The 13,282-nt window shown below is 40.5% G+C and overlaps 1 non-coding gene across 1 annotated transcript; it reads left to right on the forward strand.

Annotated features, from left to right (window-relative positions):
• Nucleotides 1-12,133: 12,133 nt before the first annotated feature.
• On the forward strand, nucleotides 12,134-12,240 carry LOC145577267 (small nucleolar RNA R71). The gene has a single exon (XR_014098721.1). It is a non-coding gene; the product is annotated as a small nucleolar RNA R71 (small nucleolar RNA).
• Nucleotides 12,241-13,282: the final 1,042 nt, after the last annotated feature.

Below are 13,282 nucleotides of genomic sequence, written 5' to 3' on the forward strand. Positions count from 1 at the left end.
GAAGGAAGATCACATAGCTGACCACAAAGAGTCCTTTAATACTTTACAGCAGTACAAATGAAGTTAAATCTGGAGAAATGTGTATTCGGGGTCCAATCGGGAAAGTTCTTGGGGTTTATGGTGAGTGAACGAGGTATTGATGCAAATCCTGATAAGGTGAATGCAATCCTAGAAATGAAGCAACCAAAAACAATTCGTGATATACAGAGGCTTACAGGCAGGATGGCAGGGTTGACTCGGTTCATAAGTAAGTCGGCTGACAAAGCACTCCTGTTCTTTGTAGTTTTGCGGCAGAACAAAACTTTCCAATGGGAAAAAGACCAAAGTGAAGCTTTAGAGGTAGTAAGAGACCACCTGAGAAAACTGCCAACAGTTTCCAGACCAGAATAAGGTGAACAGCTATAGTTGTACAATCTTTGAGTATGCTTTGAAATTCAAATTTAAAGCTACCAACAATGAAGCGGAGTATGAAGCGGCCATAGCTGGAATTCAGTTATCCGTAGCGGCAGAAGCTAAGCGTTTGATATTGAAAACTGACTCCTAGTTAGTATCAAGCCAGTTCAGTGGAGATTACAAAGCGCGAGAGCCGGCAATGATAAAGTACCTTGAAAAGATCAATCAGCTAACGGCACAACTATAACACTTTGAGGTACAGTTGGCCCCAAGGACGCAAAATGCGCAAGATGATGCCTTGGCAAAGTTGGAAAGCTCAAGTTTCAATGATCTGGAAAGAACAGTAATGGTGGAAATCTTGAAGCAAAGGAGTATAGATGCGACCTCGGAGCAGGTTCTTTGTGTAGATAACGGCAGTCAGTGGTACGATAAAATCTTGGGGTACATCCTTTATGGGGCGTTACCTCTTGACAAAGGAGAGTCAAGAAGGCTGAGGAAAGATAGTGTGTGGTTCATCATACGTCAAGGGCACCTGTACAAACGAGGCTTCTCACTCCCATTGCAGAGATGTATCACGGATTATGAATCTGCAAGACTCATTGAGGAAATTCATGAGGAGACCTGTGGAAATCATCTTGGAGCCCGTGCTCTATCCCGAGAGGCAATGAGACGAGATATTACTGGTCGAAAATGAATGAAGATGCTATCCGATATGTGAAAAGGTGTGAATAATGTCAAAAGTTCACACCAGCCATCAATCTCCCTTCGAACGACTTAATGCCGATTTTGAACCCAGTTCCGTTTTCGCAATGGAGGATGGATATTGTAGGGCCGTTCCCATCAGCTACAGGTGGAAGAAAATTCCTCTTGGTGGGAGTTGATTATTTCACAAAATGGATAGAGGCAAAGCCAGTTGCAAAGATATCGGCAGCGGAAGTGAAGAAGTTCATTTGGAAAAACATCTTCACAAGGTTTGGACTGCCAATGGCAATGGTCTTCGATCACGGTTCACAGTTTGGCTGCAAGCCGGTAAAAGACCTTGTGGCCCTATACAAGGTAAAATTTTCATATGCTGCGGTGTGTCATCCGCAATCAAATGGCCAGGCAGAAGCAGCAAATAAACAAATAATTACGGCATTCAAAAAGAAAATTGAAGATGCAAAGGGCTTATGGGCAGACCTCGTGCCAGAAATACTGTGGGCAAACAGAACTACAATGAGAGAAGCGACAGGCGAATCCCCTTTCAATATGGTATTTGGAACAGAAGATGTGGTTCCGGCTGAGGTTGGGTTACCGACATTCAGGATTCAGCACTATTCTGAAGACCAAAATGATCTACTCCTAAGGCAGCAACTTGATTTCCTACCAGAACTCCGAGAAAAGGCTGCAATCAAATCGACAACCTACAAAGACAGGATGTCCAAAGCGTATAACAAGAGGGTAAACCATCGCCCGCTGAATACAGGAGATTTAGTCCTCCGAAGAACGGCAGCAAATGGAAAGGGGAATGTTGATGGGAAGTTATCGGCAAACTGGGAAGGCCCATACCGAATCACAGACATGGTTATGCAAGGGTCCTACTACTTAGAAATGATGGACGGAAAGCCATTGAAGAATGTATGGAACTCAGCAATCTTGAAAAAAATACTATGTTTAGTATGATGTAGTATGTAATACTTTTGAATTATCTTGGTCGAATAGTACCGATAAATAATACAAGGTACGACTTCTGATATATAAGTTGATTGCGCATCCTCCATTTAACAATCCATCATTAAATGGGATGGACAACTTAAAACCACTTCCACGACGTTAATGCTCTTACAACCTAATCAGTTGTATCCATTAACTCGTGAGGTTGCTCTAACTAAAGTAGATAGGGAAGTAGGGTCGAACTCCACAGGGAAACAAGTCTTTCTACTCCTAATTAATTATTATAATCTAAATTATCTATGTAACCAATATTTTTGGGAATAAATTCTATACTACGAAGAGTAAGGTCAAAAGAAATAAAGTAGGGGAAAAATCAAATATTAAAAGACCTAGGGCATAGGTTCACTAATAAACAATATTCCAGGGCAAATCATAATAAGAAATCATCAAGCATTGATCAATCAGATTATAAAGGGCTTTCGCTACGTATTATAATCACAGAGTTAATTTACCGGTATTAAATCTCATCTGTCGAATCTCGACTTAACCATTTATAAATTAGTCCGCCTATTGAAACTAAGCCTAAACATCAATTCTCATATGTCGAATCTCGAATTAATATTACTAAACTCATACAATTAAATCTGGCCAAACCTAATTGCATAGCATTAAATCAATCAATAGGAAATTAACCAAGCATTGATAATTAACAATCAAAAAATTACCCCTTCATATCATTTATTAGATCCTCATAAACCCTAGAAATAAAACTACTCAAGCATCATCATAACCAAACTAATCCAATGAATAAAGCAAAGCATAATCAAAGAAGTAAAAAAAATAGCTGAAATTAAAAGAGAAGAAATTGTTACCAAAATAAATCTGGATTAATGAAAGTAATTAAGAACAAAAGTTGAGAGAGAATTTAAGAGAGAGAAATATCCTAAGTAGAGAGAGAAAATCTAAAGAAGAAAAATCCCCAAAATTACGTACATAATTCGTAAAAAAAAAACATCCCTCAAAACAAAATTAAAACTAATCTAATCAGCTCTTAGAAAAACACGCGCCCGATCGGGCCCGCCTTTTTTGCCTTGCCCGCTGCTGGTATGCTGCGCCTGATCGAGCTTACGCTCACCCGATCGGGTGCGTCTCTCCCTTGAGGGTCTTTATGCGCGCAGCCGCCCGATCGGGCGTATGCTTGCCCGATCGGGCGTATGCTTGCTCGATCGGGCCCGGCTTTCTTCTTCGAGGCTTGGATTTCGATTGGGCTAAATTCCTCGGCCCAATCTAAGTTTCCTCATCGGGTCTTGATTAATCGATCCAATAGCCCCGGTGTCTCATACCGAGCCCTTAATCATCGGCTCCTACCGATCCTGGGCTTCAAGAGTGGCCGTGTCCTTCTAGCCTCCGTAGTTGATCCATAAAAATCCGGGAAAATGCTCCAAAAGTGCAATTTCCTGTAAAACACAACTAAAACTACGCAAACACTAGAAAACACAAATTAGTAATAAAAGTGGCTCTAAAGAGCCAAAAACACCACTAATTATCACCGTGGGACGGGGGTAAAACACTATATAAATTGGATATATCAAACTCCCCCAAGCCAAACCTTTGCTTGTCCCTAAGCAAAGAGCTGATCATTGAACATATAAAACATGCCTCATCCCAATAAACAAAATCAAGCACAAACGATTCAAGATAAATCTAATGAACATGCTCAATGTCAATCAATCTCATACATCTAATTATCATTCATCCCCAACAATTGTCAAATAGAGCAAACCACAAGAGCATATAGAATTCAAGACTAGCGCTCACACACTCAACTCTCATTTATGTGGCGAGTAAAAGATGTACTCGATCGCTCTCCATCCCAACCCCTTTAATGTGAACAATGCCCACCCATCTCAACTCTCGTGTGTTTAAAACAATGAACACTCAACCTACTAGTCGACTCGAAATATGTCAAATCATAACTTGCATTGATAAACAACACCTTCACATTCACACAACTCTATGCACAAAGGTCGGAAGGTCTTTAAAGCTTGTAATGTAAGGCTAGGGTAAAGGGTAGGATAAATTTGGGAATATGTGAGAGAAAAGCTATGCATTAAGGGAGCCAAATCCTAATAAACCCATGATCAAAATAAATGATGATCATACATCTCCAACAACATAACTAACTCCAACAAGAATCCACCAAATACAACTCCAAACAATATAAACAATCCCAACACTTACAATTTCACTCATAAAAATATGATAATGTAGAACTTAAGTGAAATACAAACTTTGGACTCATTCTTTTTTTCTTTTTTTGAACAACCTTCAAATAGAACATTTGAACATAAATTTTTTTTCCTTTTGCTCTTTTTTTTTTCTTTTTAACTCATATTGGAAATTTCAACTTTGTAACACAACATATCAATATTTTTCCAATCATAAAATCAAAGAACAATCACTCTTCTTTTATTCCCACATTGTGCAAATAATGTGCACATCACAACTCTCTCACCTCTCCAACTAATAACTCCCCCAAGCCAAGCTTGGGACTAGTAACCAATGGGCTCATATAGGCTTGTAATGTGGCTAAATAAACAATAAAAGGGCACAAGCAACAACATGGGTAACAAGAAGGGAACAAATGTATCTAACATCGTCTGAAGGATTCCTAAGAGAACATATGCCTTCGTCTTCCTCAATGTGCATAATATTGAGCTATATAAACATTACTAATAGTTGCAAACCAATACTCAAATTCATTGACATACTAGGAACTATGGAACTATCACACATTCCTAACCAAATCAACTAGTCAAGCACTATATTCACAAATAGTTGGCAAAATTGACGCATGTTTAGGAATCCAAACAATTAAACTTCAAATTATGATCAACAAATTCACAAAGCTCATTATCATATACCAAGAACTAAAACAATATTTTCTAAGTATGGGACATAGGGAAGCATGAATTACAATTCATTGGAACGTATTTTTTGATTTTTTTAATTTTTTAATTTTTTTTCATAAGGGAAAGCAATAAAAACTACACTAGGAAAGCAATAAATAGAGAAGAAAGAAAGAAAGTTACCATATATACAAGAAATCTCCCCCCAAGCCAAATCAAGCAATGCCCTCATTGACTTGGGAGGGTAGCTAGGAGACGCTACTCCACATCGTCATCCATCCTCTCATATCCTCCTCCATAGCTTGAGCTGACACCACCCTGGCTCGGTCCAGCACCACCATAACCCGAACCACCGGCAAAGTAGTTAGGGTTCACATTCCCCCATACCCCCAAAAGGAGCGTCACCCCCATATCCATGGACTGAAGAGTAGTCCACATAAGTACCATACGCACCGGGGTGAGAATACCCTCCTTGGGGGTATTGGAACCAATCGGGAACTAATGCCTCGGGGGGAATAGCCCCTCGGCGTGCATAATCATCGTACATGGGATATAGACCCCTCCCGAGGTTCCTCTCTATGTGTCCTACCCGACTATCCAAGGTGCTTAACCTAGAATCTAGGTTTTGCATCATACCCTCAACTCTCCCGTGCCCCATCTCGATACGGTCCAATTGGCTCCTAAAAGCCGAAAATTCATAAGGGGCATTGGGGTCGACGTTATAGTCGACCGAGGAAGTGGGTACTCCATAGGTGAAGGGTGGAGGTGGTGAATGGTGATGGGGGGATTGGTGGGGTTGTGGTGAAGGGTGAGGTGGTTGAACCTCACCTTGACCGTTAAACTCAAAAGTATAAAAAGGCTTCCCCTTCTCAAATTTGGTCAAGGCGGGGTTGGGTAAGGTGAAGGCTTGATCCCTCATACCCGATTGTCGGTGGACTATCCACCAAGTGTCACCCCCCACGGGTTGCACCCAGTTTAGACTCCCTAAATAGGCTAGGTCCATTAGGTTTGAGCCTACAAATTTCCTATGCCCATCCGGGTTCCAAACTAGGTGTTTTTTGGCAATGTGGGTCACTAACCCCCCAAAATAAATAGGCGCCTTAGACCTACTTGCTTCGGCCGCATTGGCCGCCCTTTGGAAGTGATTGGCTATCCTATGGGGTATGTTCAATTTTTCAGCGTTAGGAATTACATAGGATGCCAATAGTTCCAATTCATCTCTCCTCACATTTGCCTGTTCATGCCTCCCAAAAATAGTGAGGCCGGCAAATCTTTGCCAAAATTTTGGGACGGGATGTTGAATCCACGTTCCTTTGGCATGTTGGAGGTTAACCAAATCCTCCCCGGTTAGCCTCTTGTAGACTACGGCAGTGTGGTCTTGAGAGGGTTTAATTGGTTTATCCGATTTTAAATCAAACAACTTTCCAAATTCTTTAAGAGTTAGTCTCACATCGTTGTTTAATAATCGGAATTGTACATGAGTGATTAATGCATTCATTTTAATAACATTAAAACTTGAAATAAATTCTAATGTTAAATAGTCATACGTATCATGGCACATTTGAAAGAAACCACTCATGCCTATACCTTTGAACAATTTTTCCACATATTTATCTAGACCTAATTTAGCTAGTGTCCTCGAACTTTCACCCCTTTGTGTCCTTGAACGCTTTGAAGCCATTGTATGTGGAAAATTGGGTATTTGGAGCTTTCTCTCTCTAAGGGTTTGAGGGAAGTATGAGAGAAAGTTGGAGAAAATAGGTGGAAAGTGTAGAGGAAGGTGTGAGGATTAAGAATATGTAAGAAATTTGAGGTTTGGATGGGTGAATTTGAGGAGATATTAGGTTGAAGGTGTAGTTGAAGGTTTGAAAATGGAGGTTTTAGAGAGAGAAAGTGTGAAGGAGAAAGAAGAAGTAAGGAAGAAAAAGAAAAGAGAAAGGGAGAAAGGGGTTTGAAACCCCGGATTAAACAGGCGCGCCCGATTGGGCGACCTCCGCCCGATCGGGCGCGAACTCGAGCCTGGAAATCACCCTTTTCTCGCCCGAAATTTCTTTTTGTGGCACTCGATTTCTCTAAAATTCTGCCCGATCGGGCGAAATTTTCCTCGATTTCTTCCCTGACTTGCGTGCCCGATCGGGCGAAATTAAGCTACGATAAAATCGATATTTCGGGCCCGATCGGGCGAAGTTTTCTGCTTCTAACCTTAGGTGCGCGCCCGATTGGGCGAAGCTCGCTCGATCGGGCCCGTACCCAGGCCTGAAGCGCCTCTTTGAAACCTCCGTACTTTGTGATATAAAACCTGTACAAAAACACTCATGTAAGGTAAAATTCACTCTCCTCACCTCTCTAAGAAAAAGTAAAAATAAAAAAATTAGTCTAGAAAGCAAGAAATACGGGTTGCCTCCCGCAAAGCGCTGGTTTATCTAGGTCCCGCTCGACCCTCTTGCCATAATGCGTTTCAAGGCGAACTGGAACTGATTAGGTGTAGTAATTCAACTGCACCAATCGTAGCCCCCTCATGGTATAGCTTGAGTCTTTGACCATTAACCTTAAACTCACTACCATGCTCATCAAGCAACTCTACAGAACCGAACTTGTTAGCCCTTTTAACAGTGAAAGGACCTGACCACCTTGACTTTAGCTTTCCTGGGAAAAGTTTAAGTCTAGAGCTGAACAACAACACCTTGTCACCCTCTTTGAATTCTCTCAGAAGGATTATCTTGTCATGCCATCTCTTAGTCTTCTCCTTGTAGACACGCGCACTATCATAGGCCATCAACCTAAACTCATCAAGTTGGTTAAGTTGTAATAGCCGCTTTTCTCCCGCTAGCTTAGCATCCAAATTTAGCTCCTTAATAGCCCAATATGCCTTGTACTCTAATTCCACCGGAAGATGACATGCTTTACCGTACACAAGTCTATATGGGGTAGTGCCTATTGGGGTCTTAAATGCGGTTCTATATGCCCAAAGGGTGTCATCTAACTTATTACTCCAATATTTCCTCGATTTTGCTACCACCTTCTCTAGGATGGCCTTGATCTCACGATTAGAAACTTCAACTTGGCCACTAGTTTGGGGATGGTAGGCTAAACCTGTCCTATGGTAGACACCATACTTTTTGAGAAGGGTATCTAAATTCCGCTCATGAAAGTGGGATCCTCCATCACTAATTATGGCTCTAGGTACTCCAAATCTCAGAAAAATGGTTTTCTTGAAAAGCCTATGGACCACCTTGGCATCATTGGTAGGAGTGGCAATGGCCTCAACCCATTTGGATACATAGTCAACGGCGACATGTATATAACGATTCCCCCGTGAAGAAGGGAAAGGTCCCATGTAATTAACACCCCAAACGTCGAAAATTTCAACTTCCAAAATCCCAGTTTGAGGCATCTCATGCCGCCGCGAGATGTTGCCAGTCCTCTGGCAAGAGTCACAAGCCTGTACAAAAATGTTAGCATCCTTAAACATGGTGGGCCAGTAAAATCCTGACTCATTTATCTTGGCCACCATTTTGGATGGACCATGATATCCTCCATAGGGTGAAGTGTGACAGCTAGTAAGTACACCATGAATCTCCCATTCGGGAACACACCTGCGAAATAATCCATCTGCACACTCACGAAACAAAAAAGGATCATCCCAAAAATAATGTTTAACATCAGAAAGGAATTTCTTTTTTTGTTGGTAGGACAAGTCATGAGGTAGAGTACCACCCATTAAATAATTAGCAAAGTCAGCATACCAGGGGTGTTGCTCTACAACTGCATACAGGTTGTCATCGGGGAATGAATCATCTATAGGGAGAGAATCCTTACCCTCGTCATACCTGATTCGTGACAAGTGATCTGCCACTACGTTCTCTGCACCCTTTTTGTCCTTTATTTCAATGTTGAAATCCTGGAGCAGGAGAACCCATCGGAGTAGCCTAGGCTTTGATTCCGCCTTGGCTATTAAGTACTTCAAAGCTGCATGGTCAGTAAAAACAATAACTTTAGAACCAACTAGATATGCTCTAAATTTTTCTAAAGCATAAATAATAGCAAGAAACTCCTTCTCCGTGGTGGCATAATTGACTTGAGCCTCATCCAGAGTTTTACTCGCATAGTAAATAGCATGTAAAACTTTGTTCTTCCTTTGTCCAAGCACGACTCCTAAAGCAAAGTCACTTGCATCACACATGATTTCGAAAGGAAGATTCCAATCGGGTGCACATATGATGGGTGCCGATATCAAAGCCTGCTTAATCCTGTTGAAAGCCTCAAGACACTCGTCAGTAAAAACAAAAGGGGCATCCTTGAGCAAAAGTTGAGTTAGTGGTTTAGCAATTTTAGAAAAGTCTTTGATAAAACGGCGATAAAACCCCGCATGACCCAAGAAACTCCTAACTCCCTTAACATTAACTGGGGGAGGTAGTTGCTCAATCACTGAAATCTTAGCCTTATCTACCTGTATACCCTTATCAGATACAATGTGGCCAAGAACTACTCCCTTTGTCACCATAAAGTGACGTTTCTCCCAATTTAAAACCAAATTGCAGTCTTCGCATCTTTTCAAAATTTTAGCGAGATTAACTAAACATGCATCAAATGAAGAGCCATAAACGCTAAAATCATCCATAAAAACTTCCATAATAGATTCTATGAAATCAGAAAAGATACTCATCATGCAACGTTGAAAAGTAGCAGGTGCATTACATAAACCAAAAGGCATTCTACGATATGCAAAAGTACCATAGGGACATGTAAATGTAGTCTTTTCCTGATCTTCAGGGTGGATCGGAATTTGGAAAAATCCCGAATACCCATCCAGATAGCAAAAGAACTTATGATTAGCTAACCTCTCAAGCATTTGATCAATAAAGGGGAGAGGAAAATGGTCCTTTTTAGTGGCGATATTTAATCTACGATAATCAATGCACATACGCCACCCTGTAACAGTTCTAGTGGGAATCAATTCATTTTTATCATTTTTTATAACAGTCATCCCACCCTTCTTAGGAACCACCTGTACAGGACTTACCCATTTAGAGTCAGAAATAGGATATATAATACCTGCATCAAGTAATTTCATAACCTCTTTCTTGACTACTTCTTGCATATTTGGATTCAACCTCCTCTGGGGTTGAATACTTGGCTTGTAATTGTCCTCTAAGTGTATCCTGTGCATACAAAAATCAGGGCTTATACCCTTGAGATCATCAATACTGTACCCTATTGCCCTTTTGTGGGTTCTAAGAACCTCTAGAAGTTGGGAAGTTTGTGGGTCATCAAGTGCAGCACTAATGATCATAGGGTACATTTCCTTCTTATTCTCGTTAGGATCAAGTTCTTCTATGGCAAGAGCTTTTTCAATGATATCCACCTCTTTACTCCAGATACTCGCATCACCTGCAGATAAATCTCCACAAAGTATTTCTTCCAAGGGATCCCTTGCAAGAACCTGTGTTAAGCTATCTTCACAAATATCATCCATTATATCAATGACATCAATTAGACAACAATTTTCCTCTAGCATAGGACCTTTTAAAACTTTCCCTAAATTGAATGTAATATTATCATCACCAACAGATAGGGTTAGTTTACCATTTTTAACATCTATAACGGCTCCTGTAGTATGGATAAAAGGTCTACCTAATATAATGGGGATTTGTGTATCCTCAGCCATGTCTAAAACAACAAAATCTACAGGGATGAAAAATTTACCAACTCTGACTGGGACGTCCTCTAAAATACCTAGGGGATATTTAACAGAACGATCTGCCATTTGCAAAGTAATATTAGTAATTTTTAAATCACCCATATTTAATTTAGAACAGATAGACGATGGCATAACGCTAACAGAAGCACCAAAATCACACAATGCTTTATCTATGAAGACATTACCAATATGACAAGGGATAGAAAAACTACCGGGATCCTTTAATTTAGGAGGGGATTTATTTTATAATAGTGCACTACATTCCTCTGTAAAAGCTACAGTTTCTACTTCATTAAAGGCCCTTTTCCTAGTCAAAATATCTTTCATAAATTTAGCATATGCAGGAACCTGTGTAATAAGTTCTGTGAAAGGAACCGTTACCTGCAAATTTTTCACAACCTCCAAAAACTTACCAAACTGCTTATCCAACTTAGTCTTCAATTGGCGATTTGGGAATGGTAGTTTGATTGTAGGTTGTTGTGCTTCCCTACTCTTCTCCTGGGGTGCATCCTTCCCTAAGGTTGTACCCTGCAATGAATTATCAGAAATGTTAGTATTACCCTGAAGCCCTGCAGGAACATTAAGTGTAACGGAATCAGGATTAGCAATATTAATTAAATCAGGTTCATCCTCCTTGGGCATAGGAGGCCCATCGTAGTGTGAACCACTCCTTAGGGTGATTGCATTTGCATGATCCGTTGGTTGAATTCCCTGCGATGGTAAAGCTCCCTACTGGCGAGCTTGTAGGGTAGAGGACAATTGGGCAATTTGTGTGTCCATGCCTTTATTATGGGCTATAATTGAGTCAATCTGTTGGTCTCTATTCTCCATATGCTTTTGCATACTAGTTAGCATCGCTCTAATTTCTAACAAGGCAGGGTCGGAAGATGTAGTAGGGGTTTGTGCTGGGGCTTTCTGGTTAGAGTGAGGGTGGTAATATTTCTGCTGTGGAGGGGGTGCTTGTTGTGGTTGTTGTGGAGGTGGAGGATTTTGAACATTGGTGCTCCGATATGATAAGTATGGATGATTTCGGTAGCCAGGATTGTAGGTGTTGGAGTATGGGTTATTCTGCTTATAGGTTTGAAAAGCATTAACTTGCTCCATCGAGCTCCTGCAATCTTGCTCATAATGTCCTACACTTCCACAATTTTCACAAAAAGCATCATTAGAGTTATTAGCAACAGCAGAAACATTAGCAACAGAGTTAGGGATATTAGTACTAAGGTTATCTAATTTCTGGCAAATAGAAGTAAGCTGAGCCTGCAAAAGGGATACTGAATCAACGTGATGTTTGCCCTTATTTGCATAGCCTCTAGAATTCCCATATTGGGAATTATGTATCGCCATATCTTCAATAAACTGACCTGCATCATCAACATTAAGATTCATAAATCTACCACTAGCTGCGGAGTCTAGAATTGTTCTAGATGCATTCCCTAATCCGTTGTAAAAAGCTTGAATTAACTGCCACTTTGCCAAGTTATGGTGGGGACACTCCCTCTGCAGATCCTTGAACCTCTCCAAAGCCTCATATAATGCTTCATCTGGCTCCTGGGCAAAGTTCTGAATGGCACTTCTTAGTAAAGCTGTTTTCTTTGCAGGATAATATTTGTTATAAAAATTTAAAGCAAGAGTCTCCCAGTTAGTAATACCAAGTGCAGTTCTATTCAAACCATTAAACCACAATTTAGCTTTTCCACATAAAGAAAAGGGAAAGAGAATCTCCCTGATCTGGTCCTGCGTTACCCCATTCTGCCGAATAGTATTGCAGTATTGACAGAAATCTGCAATGTGAAGATTAGGATCTTCACCCTTAGCTCCACTGAATTGCTTTCTTTCTATCATCGTTATGAACTGGGGCTTGATTTCGAACTGGACTCCCGCGATGTCTGGTCCGGGGGAAAGGTGTGGAAAATCCGTCAGGGACGGTTGCGAATAATCGCTGAGCTTCTTAGGTGCAGTCATCTCTGATTCTGAATCTGAAGGAATTTCCGAATCACTAGAATCAGGTGGCGAATCTCTAGGAATGTCGTTACTCCTAGAACCCGCCAGGATTTGTCTATAAAGATTCTTTTGTCTATGGAAAGAGCGCTCGATCTCAGGATCGAATGGAATGTAACTTGATCTGGAACACCTGGGCATAAACAGAGAACTAAAAGGACAAATATGAGAACTTCCTCAAAGAACTAATGTCCTTTGAGGCAAAAAAAAAAAATAATAATCTAGACTACAAAAACAATTAGAAATAAAAATAAAACCGTTTCCCCGGCAACGGCGCCAAATTTTGACAGGGTAAAGTCGTATCCCCTAATCAAAAGTAAATACCTAAGTCCTCTAACTAAAGTAGATAGGGAAGTAGGGTCGAACTCCACAGGGAAACAAGTCTTTCTACTCCTAATTAATTATTATAATCTAAATTATCTAAGTAACCAATATTTTTGGGAATAAATTCTATACTACGAAGAGTAAGGTCGAAAGAAATAAAGTAGGGGAAAAATCAAATATTAAAAGATCTAGGGCATAGGTTCACTAATAAACAATATTCCAGGGCAAATCATAATAAGCAATCATCAAGCATTGATCAATCAGATTATAAAGGGCTTTCGCTACGTATTATAATCACAGA

Source organism: Chenopodium album, chromosome 13, assembly GCF_948465745.1.
Source record: "Chenopodium album chromosome 13, dcCheAlbu1.1, whole genome shotgun sequence".
Taxonomy (NCBI): Eukaryota; Viridiplantae; Streptophyta; class Magnoliopsida; order Caryophyllales; family Amaranthaceae; genus Chenopodium; species Chenopodium album.